The following is a 14,709-nucleotide window of genomic DNA, read 5'->3' as shown; positions in this document are numbered from 1 at the left end:
TCTGGTTCACCAGAAGTGGCTTAATTATGCTGGCCACATGACCCAGAAGCTGTACGCCGGCTCCCTCGGCCGATTAAACGAGATGAGCGCTGCAACCCCAGAGTCGTCCGCGACTGGACCTAATAGTTAGGGGTCCCTTTACCTTTACCATAATAATAATAATAATAATAATAATAATAATAATAAAAAATTTATACCCCGCCCATCTGGCTGGGTTTCCCCAGCCACTCTGGGCAGCTCCCAACAGAATTAAAAGCACAATAAAACATCAAACATTAAGAACTTCCCTAAACAGGGCTGCCTTCAGATGTCTTCTAAAAGTCAGATAGTTGTCTATTTCCTTGACATCTGACGGGAGGGCGTTCCACAGGGAGGGTGCCACTACTGAAAAGGCCCTCTGCCTGGTTCCGTGACTTCATTTCTCACGGTGAGGGAACCGCCAGAATGGTCTCAACGCTGGACCCCAGTGTCTGGGCTGAACGATGCGGGTAGAGACACTCCTTAAGGTAAACTGGGTCGAGGCCGTTTAGGACTTTAAAGGTCAGCACCAACACTTTGAATTGTGCTCCGAAACGTACTGGGAGCCAATGTAGGTCTTTTAGGGACCGGTGTTATATGGTCTCGGCAGCCACTGTCAGTCACCAGTCTAGCTGCCGCATTCTGGATTAGTTGTAGTTTCTGGGACACCTTCAAAGGAAGCCCCATGCAGAGCACATATATATTTAAATGAACCCCCAAAACAACCGGGGGAAAGTTTCCATCCCAGCCTCTTCCTTGCAATGGTCTATGGTCTGCAAGGTCCCTCCAAACTCTAAAAATTATTTGATTCTATACTTGCAGGGAGGAATGACTGTTTTTAACTTACTGTGTTCCTATAACAGAGCAAGATCAACTATTCTGTTCCCAATAGCAAACAGATGGGTACAGCACTGTACATTTACTGCTTTGAACACAAAAAGGTACAATGCTTCTTTGGAAAACACAGCCCAATGATGCAAGAGGAAGTTTACCATTGTGCCAGTCTTGCTTTAAAAAGTGTAAGTTCATGCATCACGGTAAGCTATGAACCACGGTTTACTGTACGCCAGGAAACTGAATCTGCTCAGCTTCTTGCGTCTGGGAGGAGGAAACAAACCGCGATGCCAGGCTTAGCGATATGCCCAGAGGAAGGATTATGACCTGTAGCCAAGGTGTGTTCTTGGCTTAATGATAGTGGGGTTGTTGGAAGGGGGTACGAACCAGAACCCCCCTGGCTCAGACACAAGGCTGAAGTCAGGCATTGTGGTTTCCGAAAAGCCCCGGTGATGTGTGTTCACAGTAAACCGTGAACTGTTAGTGTGATGTGGGCTCTGGTAAGGTTTTTTAGGCAAATGAGAAGGTTACGTACTAAAAGAAAATGGGGTTCAGGCCAAGGTTAGCTTACGAGCAAATTCCAGGGTCAGCAGGCAATTCTTAAATGCAGGACAGGATGAGAGTCGCCACACACAAATTACATCAACCCCTTCAGAGCCTAGAAATTACAATTAATATATTTTTATTTATATCCCCACCTTTTCCCCGGACAGGGACTGAAGGTGGCTTACAGATACAGTGGTACCTCGGGTTACAGACTCTTCAGGTTACAGACTCTGCCAACCCAGAAATAGTACCTCGGGTTAAGAACTTTGCTTCAGGATGAGAACAGAAATCGCCCGATGGCAGCGTGGTAGCAGCAGGAGGCCCAGTTAGCTAAAATGGTACCTCAGGTTAAGAACAGTTTCAGGTTAAGAACGGACCTCCAGAACGAATTAAGTTCTTAACCTGAGGTACCACTGTAAAAGAAAGAAGAGCTAAAAACACAGGGGTGAAAAACCATTAATTGAAAAGCAATTAAGTCACGTTCCTTGCACTTTTGCCTTTCGGGACACACAAGCAAGGCGGAAAAGTTAAGCTCCCTTGGTTTTTTTCTGCCACTGCCAGGAGGTGTAATGCATTTCATGTAACCTTGTTATGTCTATATTGCCGAAACATTGGGCTTTTTTGGCCGGGGGGGGGGGGGGTAGCTTTGTCATATTTGCTGTTGTGTTGTTCTACAGAACAACAAACCCCGTGTTGCAAACATATTCCCTAATATATTTGAAATCAATTGAACACATGTCAATCTTTGAAAATCTGCAGAAGGGAGAAAGGTTGTTTTCTGCTGCTCCAGAGAAGCGGACACGGAGCAATGGATCCAAACTACAAGAAAGAAGATTCCACCTAAACATTAGGAAGAACTTCCTGACAGTAAGAGCTGTTTGACAGTGGAATTTGCTGCCAAGGAGTGTGGTGGAGTCTCCTTCTTTGGAGGTCTTTAAGCAGAGGCTTGACAACCATATGTCAGGAGTGCTCTGATGGTGTTTCCTGCTTGGCAGGGGGTTGGACTCGATGGCCCTTGTGGTCTCTTCCAACTCTATGATTCTGATTCTAAGTATAATAATATATTGGAGAATGTACAAGCGCACACATTTTGTTTTTGTTACTAAATTGTGTATATTATGCAATAAGAATTACAGTGCTATCTAGTATACTGGTCTGTGTGTTGCTTGTATTGTTTGTTGTGTTGTTCTACAGATGCTCAAACAGCTTTCCCCCAGCCTGAAACCGCACAAGTGCTTTTGCCTTCAACCAGCCTGCAGAGCCGCCGGAATCTCTCATAAAAGCCTGTAAGATTCTGGCATCAGCAGGACAATTTTATACCTCCTGATTTATACAGGCACAAGCAGTAATTTTCAGGTACGGACCAAGTGAAACTCCAGGAAATGCCGAGCCTTTCATTTTCTCCTTAACGAAAGGCAACAGACAGGCTGCTATTAAGTTTTGCCGCGAGCTCCTTTACCAGAACCCTCAAATTGGCCGTAACTCCGGAAGCCGCGAGCAGGACAGGACAGGGGAGAGGCAGAGAGGGGGTGCCATCTAAAAGCAGCCCGCTCACCCTGTAACTAAAAAAAGGTAAAGGGACCCCTGACCATTAGGTCCAGTCGTGGCCGACTCTGGGGTTGCGGCGCTCATCTCGCTTTATTGGCCGAGGGAGCCAGTGTACAGCTTCTGGGTCATGTGGCCAGCATGACTAAACCGCTTCTGTCGAACCAGAGCAGCGCACGGAAACGCTGTTTACCGGAGCGGTACCTACTTATCTACTTGCACTTTGACGTGCTTTCGAACTGCTAGGTGGGCAGGAGCAGGGACCGAGCAACGGGAGCTCACCCCGTCTTGGGGATTTGAAATGCCTAGGACAAGACCAAAGGGTGAATCTTCAAGTTTTCAACTTCCTGGAGAAGCCTGGGAAGAGTTCCAATTCCTAGCACCCCAAACTAAAGCTCCCAGGTGTTTGGTATCTTTTTTTCCCCCCTTAGGGGGGTGGGAGGCCTAAAGGAGGAAAGCCTCATCCCCACACTTCCAAGAATGGCAGAACAGTCAGGAAAGGGGGCAGAAGGCAACCAGGGGGTGGGCATCTTGCCAAAAGCATAACCTGCAAATCAACCTAGATTTGGGTGCTCCTAAGCCATCAAATTGCCAACAAAGGTCCGTATAGTTAAAGCTATGGTTTTCCCAGTAGTGATGTATGGAAGTGAGAGCTGGACCATAAAGAAGGCTGATCGCTGAAGAATGGATGCTTTTGAATTCTGGTGCTGGAGGAGACTCTTGAGAGTCCCATGGACTGCAAGAAGATCAAACCTCTCCATTCTGAAGGAAATCAGCCCTGAGTGCTCACTGGAAGGACACATCCTTAAGCTGAGGCTCCAATACTTTGGCTACCTCATGAGAAGAGAAGACTCCCTGGAAAAGACCCTGATAAGATGGAGGGCACAAGGAGAAGGGGACAACAGGGGACGAGATCGTGGGACAGTGTTCTCGAAGCTACCAGCATGAGTTTGACCAAACTGCGGAAGGCGGTGGAGGACAGGAGTGCCTGGCGTGCTCTGGTCCGTGGGGTCATGAAGAGTCGGACACGACTAAACAACAACAGCAACGAAAGCCATCGAATCTAGAGCACAGCTGGGGGGCGTCCAGCGGCATTAGCTCTCTCTTTCACCTCGCCCAGGTACAGCCGCATCTTGCAAAAATCCTAGGATTAGATTGCTCACTGGAGATTAAACTGTTGTGTCACAGCACGTCTGCTCATTCCTACTTGAGCTCCGATTCCCCTTCCTCTCGAAGACGGCTTCCTTTGAGATGAAAGAATTATCACCCTAAAGCTGTCACAGCCCAGTCTGGCGAGCTGCATCCTACTCAGGGTGGATATGATTTTTTTATTTTTAAAAATCAGATTTTTGTTAATCAGATTTTTTTTTAATTTAAATTGGATTTTTAAAATAAAATGCTTTTGCCGGAAAAATCTTTCTAAAGATAGTTTTCTATTTAGGTTGCATTATAGTCCAAAGGCTATACATCAGGAAATAAGGATTTGTTTTAAGATTTGCAAGTGTGCTGAAACTCTAGGCTAGGGTTTTTGTTTTTTTGTTTTTAAAGTTTAACTATATCAGTTAACAAACATGGATGCGTATGCTATAATGTTATTGTTTTAGTTAAATAAATTGTTTAACATGTTACTAAGGATTATATTTCTCATTCTAATAAAGTACAGCAGAAAAGTTGCCCAAATAAAAACAGTTAACTTATTAAACCTCACAATAATTTCATAATTACATCAATATAATTCTAGTAGCATAACCAAATCAGTAATTTTTGATGTAACCGTAAAAGCTACTCTGCAAATTTATTATTCCAAAAATGAAACCTTTATCTGGTTGCAAATATTAAGATTATACAGTGGACGCTAGGGTCGCGAACGGGATCCGTGTGGGATGCACACCCGCAACCCGCAGCAGCGTGTCTGCGCATGCTGCGATTCGGTGCATGTGCAAAGCGCAATTTAGCGCTTATGCGCATGCGTGACTGCTGAAACCCAGAAGTAGCCCGTTCTGGTACTTCCGGGTTTTGGCGGTCCGCAACCTGAAAAAACGCAACCTGAAGCATCTGTAACCCGAGGTATGACTGTACCAGCAAAAAAAAAAAAAAAAAAAAAGCGTTTAGCCAAGTCTTACTGACTAGTGATTTAAATCTATTTGATTTCTTTTTTTTTATTTAAAGTTTTTTTATTTATGCAACAAGAAAAACAAACAAAAAACACAAATACCAAATTATACACAAATTACAAAAATAACCATAGACACATAATATTCTTAGCAAATAATAAAACATCTATTGGTCTTAACACTAAAGACCCAACCTCCCGTCTATTCCATACTTCAAATTCATATTACTTATTGCCAATACACATTTTTTTTAATAATTAAACTTATTCTCATTAAATCTAATTTCTTATATCTACCTTACAACTATTACTCAAGTTCCTCGAATGCTGCAACAGAATTTAAACTACTATATTTATTTTTCAGATATTCTTTAAAAACCTCCCATTTAGAAACAAATTCCTGTTTTGATTTATTCTTTATTTTTTCTGATTAAACCATCTAATTCAGCATATTCTGTCAGCTTTAGGATCCAATCTTGAATCGATTTGATTTCAATCAAAACCTCCCTGGTCCTATTTCTCGCTCAGGTGCAGGGAAAACGGAGCCACCTTGGCAAACTTCACCTCAACCCCATCTCAAGACACAGCCTGGAGTTCACCTTTCGTTGTAGGACGGCTGCTGCGTTACAAGGCCAGAAAAGTAATAAGTTACAGGAACATCCTTCCTTTCCCCCTCTATCCTGCTATAAGGAAAAAGGATACCGTGCAGCTGGAGAAGGTTCAGAAAAGGGCCACCAAAACGACCAAGCGTCTGGAAGGCAAACTAAGGCCTGGGGCCCGGATACGGCCCAATCGCCTTCTAAATCTGGCCCGTGGACGGTCCGGGAATCAGCGTGTTTTTACATGAGTAGAATGTGTCTTTTTATTTAAAACGCATTTCTGGGTTATTCGTGGGGCCTGCCTGGTGTTTCTACATGAGCAGAATGTGTGCTTTTATTTCTGTAAAAAAAAGAAGATTTAAATCCAGTCTTACTGACTAGAGATTTAAATTGATTTGATTTAAATCAAATCCACCCTGCTGTACACCCAGATGAGACCTACATGGACAACAACAATTAAGGCGGCATTTTATTTAATCTTTTCTTGCTAGCACAACTTACTCTGTTGTTGTTGTTCAGTCTGTCAAAGGGGTGAGGAGTTCTGGAGGGGGAGAAATCGGTCCTGCCTCCAGCTATGAATAAACTTAATTCAGGTGCCCTCTCGACTTCTGCGGTTTACCACAGGTTGCCTACACGTTCCCCAAATATAGCAATCGCGATTAAGGCGAAAGATGGCCGGTTCTTAATTTAGGGGACTTGGGGCAATTGGCGGTTCCTGCGACAGTTCCTCCCACATCACTCTGTTCATGCAAAAATTCAGAAGCCTTGCGAGAAGATCCACACTGACTCTCCTTGCTACCTCTTCCTCTTTGCCCTGCATTCCGGTCTGCTTTTATCAATAATAATAATAATAATACCGCACCCATCTGGCTGGGTTTCCCCAGCCACTCTGGGCGGCTTCCCGCAAAATATTAAAATACAATAATTCATCAAATATTAAAAGCTTCCCTAAACAGGGCTGCCTTCAAATGTCTTCTAAAAGTCAGATAGCTGTTTATTTCCTTGACATCTGATAGGAGGGTGTTCCACAGGGCAGGCGCCACTACCCAGAAGGCCCTGTAACTTGGCTTCTCGCAGTGATGGAACAGCCAGAAGGCCCTTGGCACTAGACCTCAGTGTCCGGGCTGAACGATGGGGGTGGAGACGCTCCTTCAGGTATACTGGACCAAGGCCATTTAGGGCTTTAAAGGTCAGCACCAACACTTTGAATTCTGCTCAGAAACGTACTGGGAGCCAGTGTAGGTCTTTCAAGACCTGTGTTATGTGGTCTCGGCAGCCGCTCCCAGTCACCAATCTAGCTGCCGCATTCTGGATTAGTTGTAGTTTCCGGGTCACCTTCAAATGTAGCCCCACATAGAGCGCATTGCAGTAATCCAAGTGAGAAATAACTAGAGCATGCACCACTCTGGCCAGACAGTCTGCGGGCAGGTAGGGTCTCAGTCTGCATACCAAATGGAGCTGGTAAACACCTGCCCTGGAATTGACCTGTGCCTCCATGGACAGCTGTGAGTCCAAAATGACTCCCAGGCTGCGCACCTGGTCCTTCAGGGTCACAGTTACCCCATTCAAGGCCAGGGAGTCCTCCACACCCGCCCGCCTTCTGTCCCCCCAAAACAGTACTTCTGTCTTGTCAGGATTCAACCTCAATATGTTAGCCGCCATCCATCCACCAACCGCCTCCAGGCACTCACAGAGGACATTCACCGCCTTCACTGGTTCCGATTTGAAAGAGAGATAGAGATGGGTATCATCCGCATACGGATGAACACCCAGCCCAAACCCCCTGATGATCTCTCCCAGCGGCTGCATGTAGATGTTGAAAAGCATGGGGAAGAGGGCAGAACCCTGAGGCACCCCACAAGATGACCCTCGGGTCCTTTCCCCACTCCTCATTTCCACGATCTGTATCTTCTCAGGCTTTTGTTCACCGCGGTGATTGCGCAGGAAGCTGTCTTGAGATATGCGGATGTTTTGGAGGGAGAGGGGTTCGCTCATCTCGCGACCAGCTTCCCAAGGAGGGCATGCAGCAATCTCTGAAATTAAATTCACAGCCTCCCCTAGCAACCATGTTGGTGGACCCTTGGAGACAATAACGCGAGCGCTCTCTCATGTGCTGCTCTCCATCGTGGATGGAGCAATGGGTGCATCCCTGCATTTACCATATTTTTTGCTCTATAAGACTCACTTTTCCCTCCTAAAAAGTAAGGGGAAATGTGTGTGCGTCTTATGGAGCGAACGCAGGCTGCACAGCTATCCCAGAAGCCAGAACAGCAAGAGGGATCGCTGCTTTCACTGCACAGCGATCCCTCTTGCTGTTCTGGCTTCTGGGATTCAGAATATTCTTTTTCTTGTTTTCCTCCTCCAAAAACTAGGTGCGTCTTATGGTCTGGTGCGTCTTATAGAGCGAAAAATACGGTATTTAGTGCATGCATTCCTGCATACATTTATCCCCTCCACTCCCTTTCCTCTTTCTAACCCTCCCTTCTGCAACCCACTCCAGTCCTTTCTCTCCCTCCGGCTCCTACAGAGCAACAAAATTCCCTCCCTGCTCCTTTCCAATGCATGGATTTTTTCCCCACTTGCTCCTGAGTGCCAGAGGTTCCGGTTTGTGAGTAATCGGGAGGTGTACGAGTCTTTTCCTCCTCCAACCTTTTAACCAGGTCACTGTGAGCACGCGCTGGCCTGCCTTTGTGGGTTCGCTGTTGTTCTTGTTGCTTTTTAAGAAAGAAAGCCAAAAACCCAAAGGAAACAGAGGGAGAGAAAGCGGGGGAAAGGAAGACAGGAAGGTGAACTCCCGGAATGTGCATTTTTGCGTCCTTTTTATAGCAGATGCCGTTTCCTTTTGCTTCCAAATGCAGAAGCTCTTTTAAGAGCGCCCCTCTCTTTGGAGCCGTCCTGCACATTTCCTGCTGGAGTGGCAGATGTCTGCGGCTATTGGTGGCTTTTGTTCATAGAGGGGGAAAAAAAAGTCTGGGCGGATGACACTCTGTTGCTTCCTCTCGCGCTCCCTTCCCATCTTTCCGGCTTCCACTTGGCCCCGTATTCATGCAGATGTTTGGGGCGTCCCCCCACCCTTCCCTGCCTCTCCTCCTCCCTCTAACCCTTTCATCTTCCACATCCTGCTTCTCCACACCCTTCCACCCACTGGGAATTGGGCGAACTTTGCTTTCCTGTTGCTCCTTTCCTTTGTGCCAGACGCACCCAGCTGCTTCGCTCTCTTTTCTCTCCCCCCTTTTCTTTTGTCTGGAAAACAGTCCTCGAAATTGCAAGCGGGGGAATCCGGCCGCTGCAGTGAATTCAAGCAGAGGTCCCCCAATAGAGTAGGCTGGGGTCTGATCTTTTGCTGCTGCTGTGCCGGCTCTTAAACCTCCCCAATTTGGTTTCTCTTTTTTAAAACAACAACAACACTAAACGTAAATTTTATTATGCCTATTAACACACACACAAATACATTCAGAATTGAAGAGGGTGATCTACACACCAAATAGTAAATAAGTATTCGATCTCCTCTTTCCTTTAACGCAACTCTCTGTGCATTCTAAATATGCAGTTGCGTAAATAACCCAAACGTCATTGTCTTCTGTAAATATTGGAGCAAAAGTATGGAATTGTCAGTATAAATTTGTGTGTCTGATCAGGGTTAAAAGGCATGCCAGTAAATAGATAAAGAGGCTAAATTTCATTTGCGCAATGCCCTCTTAAACCACATGCTGTCAATTTTTATCCCCATCGCTCCTAATTCTTTCAAGAGATGATTCGTAACTCCATTTATTTTGTATTCCACTGGAGGTTACTATCCTGTCTTAACCCTGTGGTTCACTTTATTACTTCTGGCTTGCTTTCCCTGCTTTATGACTTGGTGTAGAGCCTTGCCTCCTGGGCTTCACTAGAATCTTAGAAATTTAGAGATGGAAGGGACCCCAAGGGTCATCCAGTCTGACCCCGTGCAATGCAGGAATCCTACCCACAGCTACCCCTTGGGTGAACTCATACCACCAACCTTCTGGTTAATGGCCAGATGCACTGAGCCATTGTGATTAGTGTCTTGAATGAACAGGGTGACCCCTCCAAAGGAACACCCCTATATATCAATGGATTTTTGGGGGGTGCGTGTGAATGAGTAGCAGTGGTCGAGCTGTCTTTTGTGGGGCCTTGCCCCCCATGATTAAAGTTAGAGAGGCTCCAACACTTATTTTCTTTGGGTGCAAAGAAAACCCCATCCATTTCATTTGAACTGGCTTTTCCAGAAAGACGTGTCAACTTGTGGACATTGTTCTCTCCCCCCCCCCGAAAACTGCTGTAAATTAGCCAGATGTTTAACTGAGAATCAGCCACAACCAGTCCATCATTTGGGAAATAAGACTTGAAGTGGTTCTCGGACCTGTGGGTCCCCAGATGCTGTTGGACTACAACTCCCATCATCCTTGAGCTCTGGCCTTGCTAGCTAGGGGTGATGGGAGTTGTAGTTCCACAACATCTGGGGACCCACAGGTTGAGAAAGGCTGCTTTAGAGCCATCTTGCCCCCAAATGGCAACTACACACTTCATTTGGTTGAGTGTAACCTTGGTTTAGGGAGGCGGGTGGCGCTGTGGGTTAAACCACAGAGCCTAGGACTTGACAATCAGAAGGTCAGCAGTTCAAATCCCCTCGACGGGGTGAGCTCCCATTCTTCGGTCCGTGCTCCTGCCAACCTAGCAGTTTGAAAGCACCTCAAAGTGCAAGTAGATAAACAGGTACCACTCTGGCGGGAAGGTAAACAGCGTTTCTGTGCGCTGTTCTGGTTCTCCAGAAGCGGCTTAGTCATGCTGGCCACATGACCCGGAAGCTGTACGCCAGCTCCCTCGGCCAATAAAGCGAGATGAGCGCTGCAACCCCCGGGTCGGCCACGACTGGACCTACTGGTCAGGGGTCCCTTTACCCTTTACCCTTGGTTTAAGGAGCCATTTGGGGCCTAGCTTATATATCTATCCAACAGACCCATTTTTTATGGCAACACAGGAAACATGCATAGGATTCCCACATACAGTGGTACCTCGCAAGACGAAAAACTCGCTAGACGAAAGGGTTTTTTGTTTTCTGAGTTGCTTCGCAAGACGAATTTCCCTATGGGCTTGCTTCGCAAGACGAAACGTCTTGCGCCTTTTTTTAAAAAAACCGCCAATGCATTCCTATGGGAAACAGTCAATACACATTGGTGCTTCGCAAGACGAAAAAACTCGTAGAACGAAAAAACTCGCAGAACGAATTAATTTCATCTTGCGGGGCACCACTGTACTTCCCCCTCTGCACCCTTTCCAGACCCAGAGATTAGGGGACCAGACACAACTCAGCGTGTATAGCCCATGCGTTGAATGCAGAAGCTCCCAAAATTTCAGATGAAGGCGGTCTCCAGTAAAAGGGCCTCAGGCAGCATGGGACAGAGGACGGTTTCTGCCTGCAGAACAGTCAACAGGCACTAGGCGGACAAATTGTTTGCCTGGGTTAAGAGCTTCTGACATATCCATTTGGCTTCAGCAAGTTTGCAATACCAGGTAAAATTAGACAATGCCCAATTTTGACTTACATGCCGTTAGCATGTATGACAGAGTTTAGCAGGCAAAGGGGGGGGGAGCCCAGGCCCTCCCCCCCTTCCTCTTTCCTCCCTGGTCCTGAATGGGGTAACTGTGCCCCTGAAGGACCAGGTGCGCAGCCTAGGAGTCATTTTGGACTCACTGCTGTCCATGGAGGCACAGGTCAGTTCTGTGTCCAGGGCAGCTGTCTACCAGCTCCATCTGGTACACAGGCTAAGACCCTACCTGCCCGCGGACTGTCTTGACAAGAGTGGTGCATGCTCTGGTCATCTCCCCCTTGGACTACTGCAATGCGCTCTGTGTGGAGCTACCTTTGAAGGTGACCCAGAAACTACAACTAATCCAGAATGCGGCAGCTAGACTGGTGACTGGGAGTGGCCGCTGAGACCATATAACACAGGTCTTGAAAGACCTACACTGGCTCCCAGTACGTTTCCGAGCACAATTCAAAGTGTTGGTGCTGACCTTTAAAGCCCTAAATGGCCTCAGTCCTGTATACCTGAAGGAGCGTCTCCACCCCCATCGTTCTGCCCACTGAGATCCAGCGCTGAGGGCCTTCTGGCGGATCCCTCCCTGCAAGAAGCGAAGTTAAAGGGAACCAGGCAGAGGGCCTTTTCGGTAGTGGCACCCTGCCTGTGGAACACCCTGCCATCAGATATCAAGGAAATAAACAGTTATCTGACTTTTAGAAGACATCTGAAGGCGGTCCTGTTTAGGGAAGCTTTTAATATTTGATGAATTATTGTGCTTTTAATATTTTGCTGGAAGCCGCCCAGAGTGGCTGGGGAAACCCAGCCAGATGGGCGGGGTATAAATAATATATATATACATATTTTTCATTATTATTATTATTATTATTATTATTATTATTATTATTATTTGCAGGGATGAGAAGCAACAGTCCACGCTCTGTGTTCTGCTGCTGCTTCCATTCCACAAACTTGACGCCAGAATCACACTGTTCTGGTGTCAGGTGGTGGCAAATCCCCAGTGGGAAATTTGAACCCAGATCTCCCTGGTCCTAGTCTATCACTCTAACCCAGGCATAGGTAAACTCGGTCCTCCAGATGTTTTAGAACTACAACTCCCATCACCCCTAGCTAAAAGGACCAATGGTCAGGAACGATGGGAATTGTAGTCTCAAAAAACATCTGGAGGGCCGAGTTTGCCTATGCCTGCTCTAACCACTAGACCATCCTGGTTTCCTAGACTTCTTCTGCTATGGGCCAGCTATATAAATGAGGCAGGTGGCTAAATATGGAGATAGCAAACTGCCACTTAAAAGAAGGATCTGAAATATTTTCGTGGAAGCTTGAATTTTGTTTCATTCTGGATTGTTTCTTTTGGTGTTTTAATGTGTTGTAAACTGCTGTGAGATTCCCTCCCCCCCAAAAAATATATAAAGCAGTGTAGAAATGAAAACAACTCCACTGGGGGGGGGGGCACCTAGACATACCGTTGTGGCAAGGTTTAAGGTGCAATTTGGCAATTAGCTGATATATTTGGCCTTTGGTCTGGACTCAGTCTGACCCTTATGTTTTCCCTCCCCTTATGGTTTTGATCTATGGGCTGCTTTTAAACTGAGGCTGCATTTTAAATTGCATTTTAACTTGTATTTTAAATTGGGTTTTCCCCCCTATTATGTTTTTACTGTAATTTTACTGGTGTTAGCCACCCTGAGCCCGGCTCTGGCCAGGGAGGGCGGGGTATAAATAAAAATATTTATCATCATCATCATCATCAGGCAATTAGCTGAGATTCCTGCATTTGAAGGGGGTTGGAATAGATGACTTTGGGGTCCCCCTTCCAACTCTACGGTTCTCCGATTCCATGATCCGAGTTTCTATTGTTGATGATCACTTATGTTGAAGCTCTCTGAACAATGAAAGCTCTACAATGCAAATAAAAGAAGGTTTGCTGATGAAACTTGCCAACCCAACAGGCTCACTCCTCCCCCCCCCCCCCGATCAATAAAAGCAAAAACCATAAAATATTTGGGTGGCCGGGAGCAGGGAGGGAAATCCTCTGGGTGCCTTCACAACAAATAAGCAACAGAGAGCAAAGCGGATTAAGACAGTGAACCAGAAAACACAAAAAAAGGAATATAAATACAACAGTAAAGGGATCTCCCAGCAAAACTCAATCCCTGTCCATTTTATCAATCTAGCACATCGATTCTCTTTCATTTGCAGTCCACCTTTTCACCATTATGAAACCCATCTCGGCAGGGAGCAGGTGCAGACCTGCTTGGCTTCAGCCAGGAGGTGTGGCGTGGTGCAGATTCACAGGATTGCAGAATGCGGAGGGGACCCCAGCGGTCATCTAGCCCAACCACTTGCAATGCAGGAATCGCAGTTGAAGAGACCCTCTCTGGAAAGATGGGCACCCAGCCTCTGCTTAGAAGTCTCCACCACCCGCTTCCAAAGGAGTCCGCCCTACCCTCCAACAGCTTTTCCTAATAAATAATAATAATAAAATTGTATTTATACCCCGCCCATCTGGCTGGGTTTTGCTGTCATCCAACCTTCTCTGCGACAGAGACCGCACCTCCCATCTCCTTCCTGTACAGCGCCTAGCACGGGGCCAACGTTAAGCATCGTGCAAGTGGCTGTAATGCTTAATAATAATAATAATAGTAATAATAATAATAATAATTTATTAGTTGTGCCACGCCCATCTGGCTGGGTTTCCCCAGCCACTCTGGGCGGCTTCCACAAAGACCAAAAATACACTAAGATGTCACACATTAAAAACTTCCCTGAACAGGGCTGCCTTCAGATGTCTTCTGAATGTCAGGTAGTTGTTTATCTCTTTGACATCTGATGGGAGGGCGTTCCACAGGGCGGGCGCCACTACCGAGAAGGCCCTCTGCCTGGTTCCCTGTAACTTGGCTTCTCGCAGTGAGGGAACCGCCAGAAGGCCCTCTGCGCTGGACCTCAGTGTCCGGGCTGAACGATGAGGGTGGAGACGCTCCTTCAGGTACACTGGGCCGAGGCCGTTTAGGGATTTAAAGGTCAACACCAACACTTTGAATTGTGCTCAGAAACATACTGGGAGCCAATGTAGGTCTTTCAAGACCGATGTTATGTGGTCTCGGCGGCCAACCCCAGTCCCCAATCTAGCTGCCGCATTCTGGATTAGTTGTAGTTTCTGGGTCACCTTCAAAGGTAGCCCCACGTAGAGCCCATTGCAGTAGTCCAAGCGGGAGATAAATAGAGCATGCACCACTCTGGTGAGACAGTCTGCGGGCAGGTAGGGTCTCATCCTGCATACCAGATGGAGATGGTGAACAGCTGCCCTGGACACCCAATAGACCTGCACCTGCATGGACAGCTGTGAGTCCAAAATGACTCCCAGGCTGCGCCCCTGGTCCTTCAGGGGCACAGTAACCCCATTCAGGACCAGCGAGTCCTCCACACCTGCCTGCCCCCTGTCCCCCCCCCCCCCCAAGACAGTACTTCTGTCTTGTCAGGATTCAACCTC

At 46.8% G+C, this 14,709-nt stretch overlaps 1 protein-coding gene across 3 annotated transcripts in view; it reads right to left on the bottom strand.

Annotated features, from left to right (window-relative positions):
- Positions 1 to 14,709, bottom strand: part of PTP4A3 (protein tyrosine phosphatase 4A3) — a 121,743-nt gene that overhangs the window by 63,933 nt on the left and 43,101 nt on the right. The gene's annotated exons all lie outside the window — the stretch shown is intronic.

The sequence above is a fragment of the Podarcis tiliguerta genome, assembly GCF_965153285.1.
Source record: "Podarcis tiliguerta genome assembly, chromosome: 7".
NCBI lineage: Eukaryota > Metazoa > Chordata > Lepidosauria > Squamata > Lacertidae > Podarcis > Podarcis tiliguerta.
Note: the sequence above shows the minus strand (reverse complement) of the source record. Positions and strands in the feature narration are given on the sequence as shown.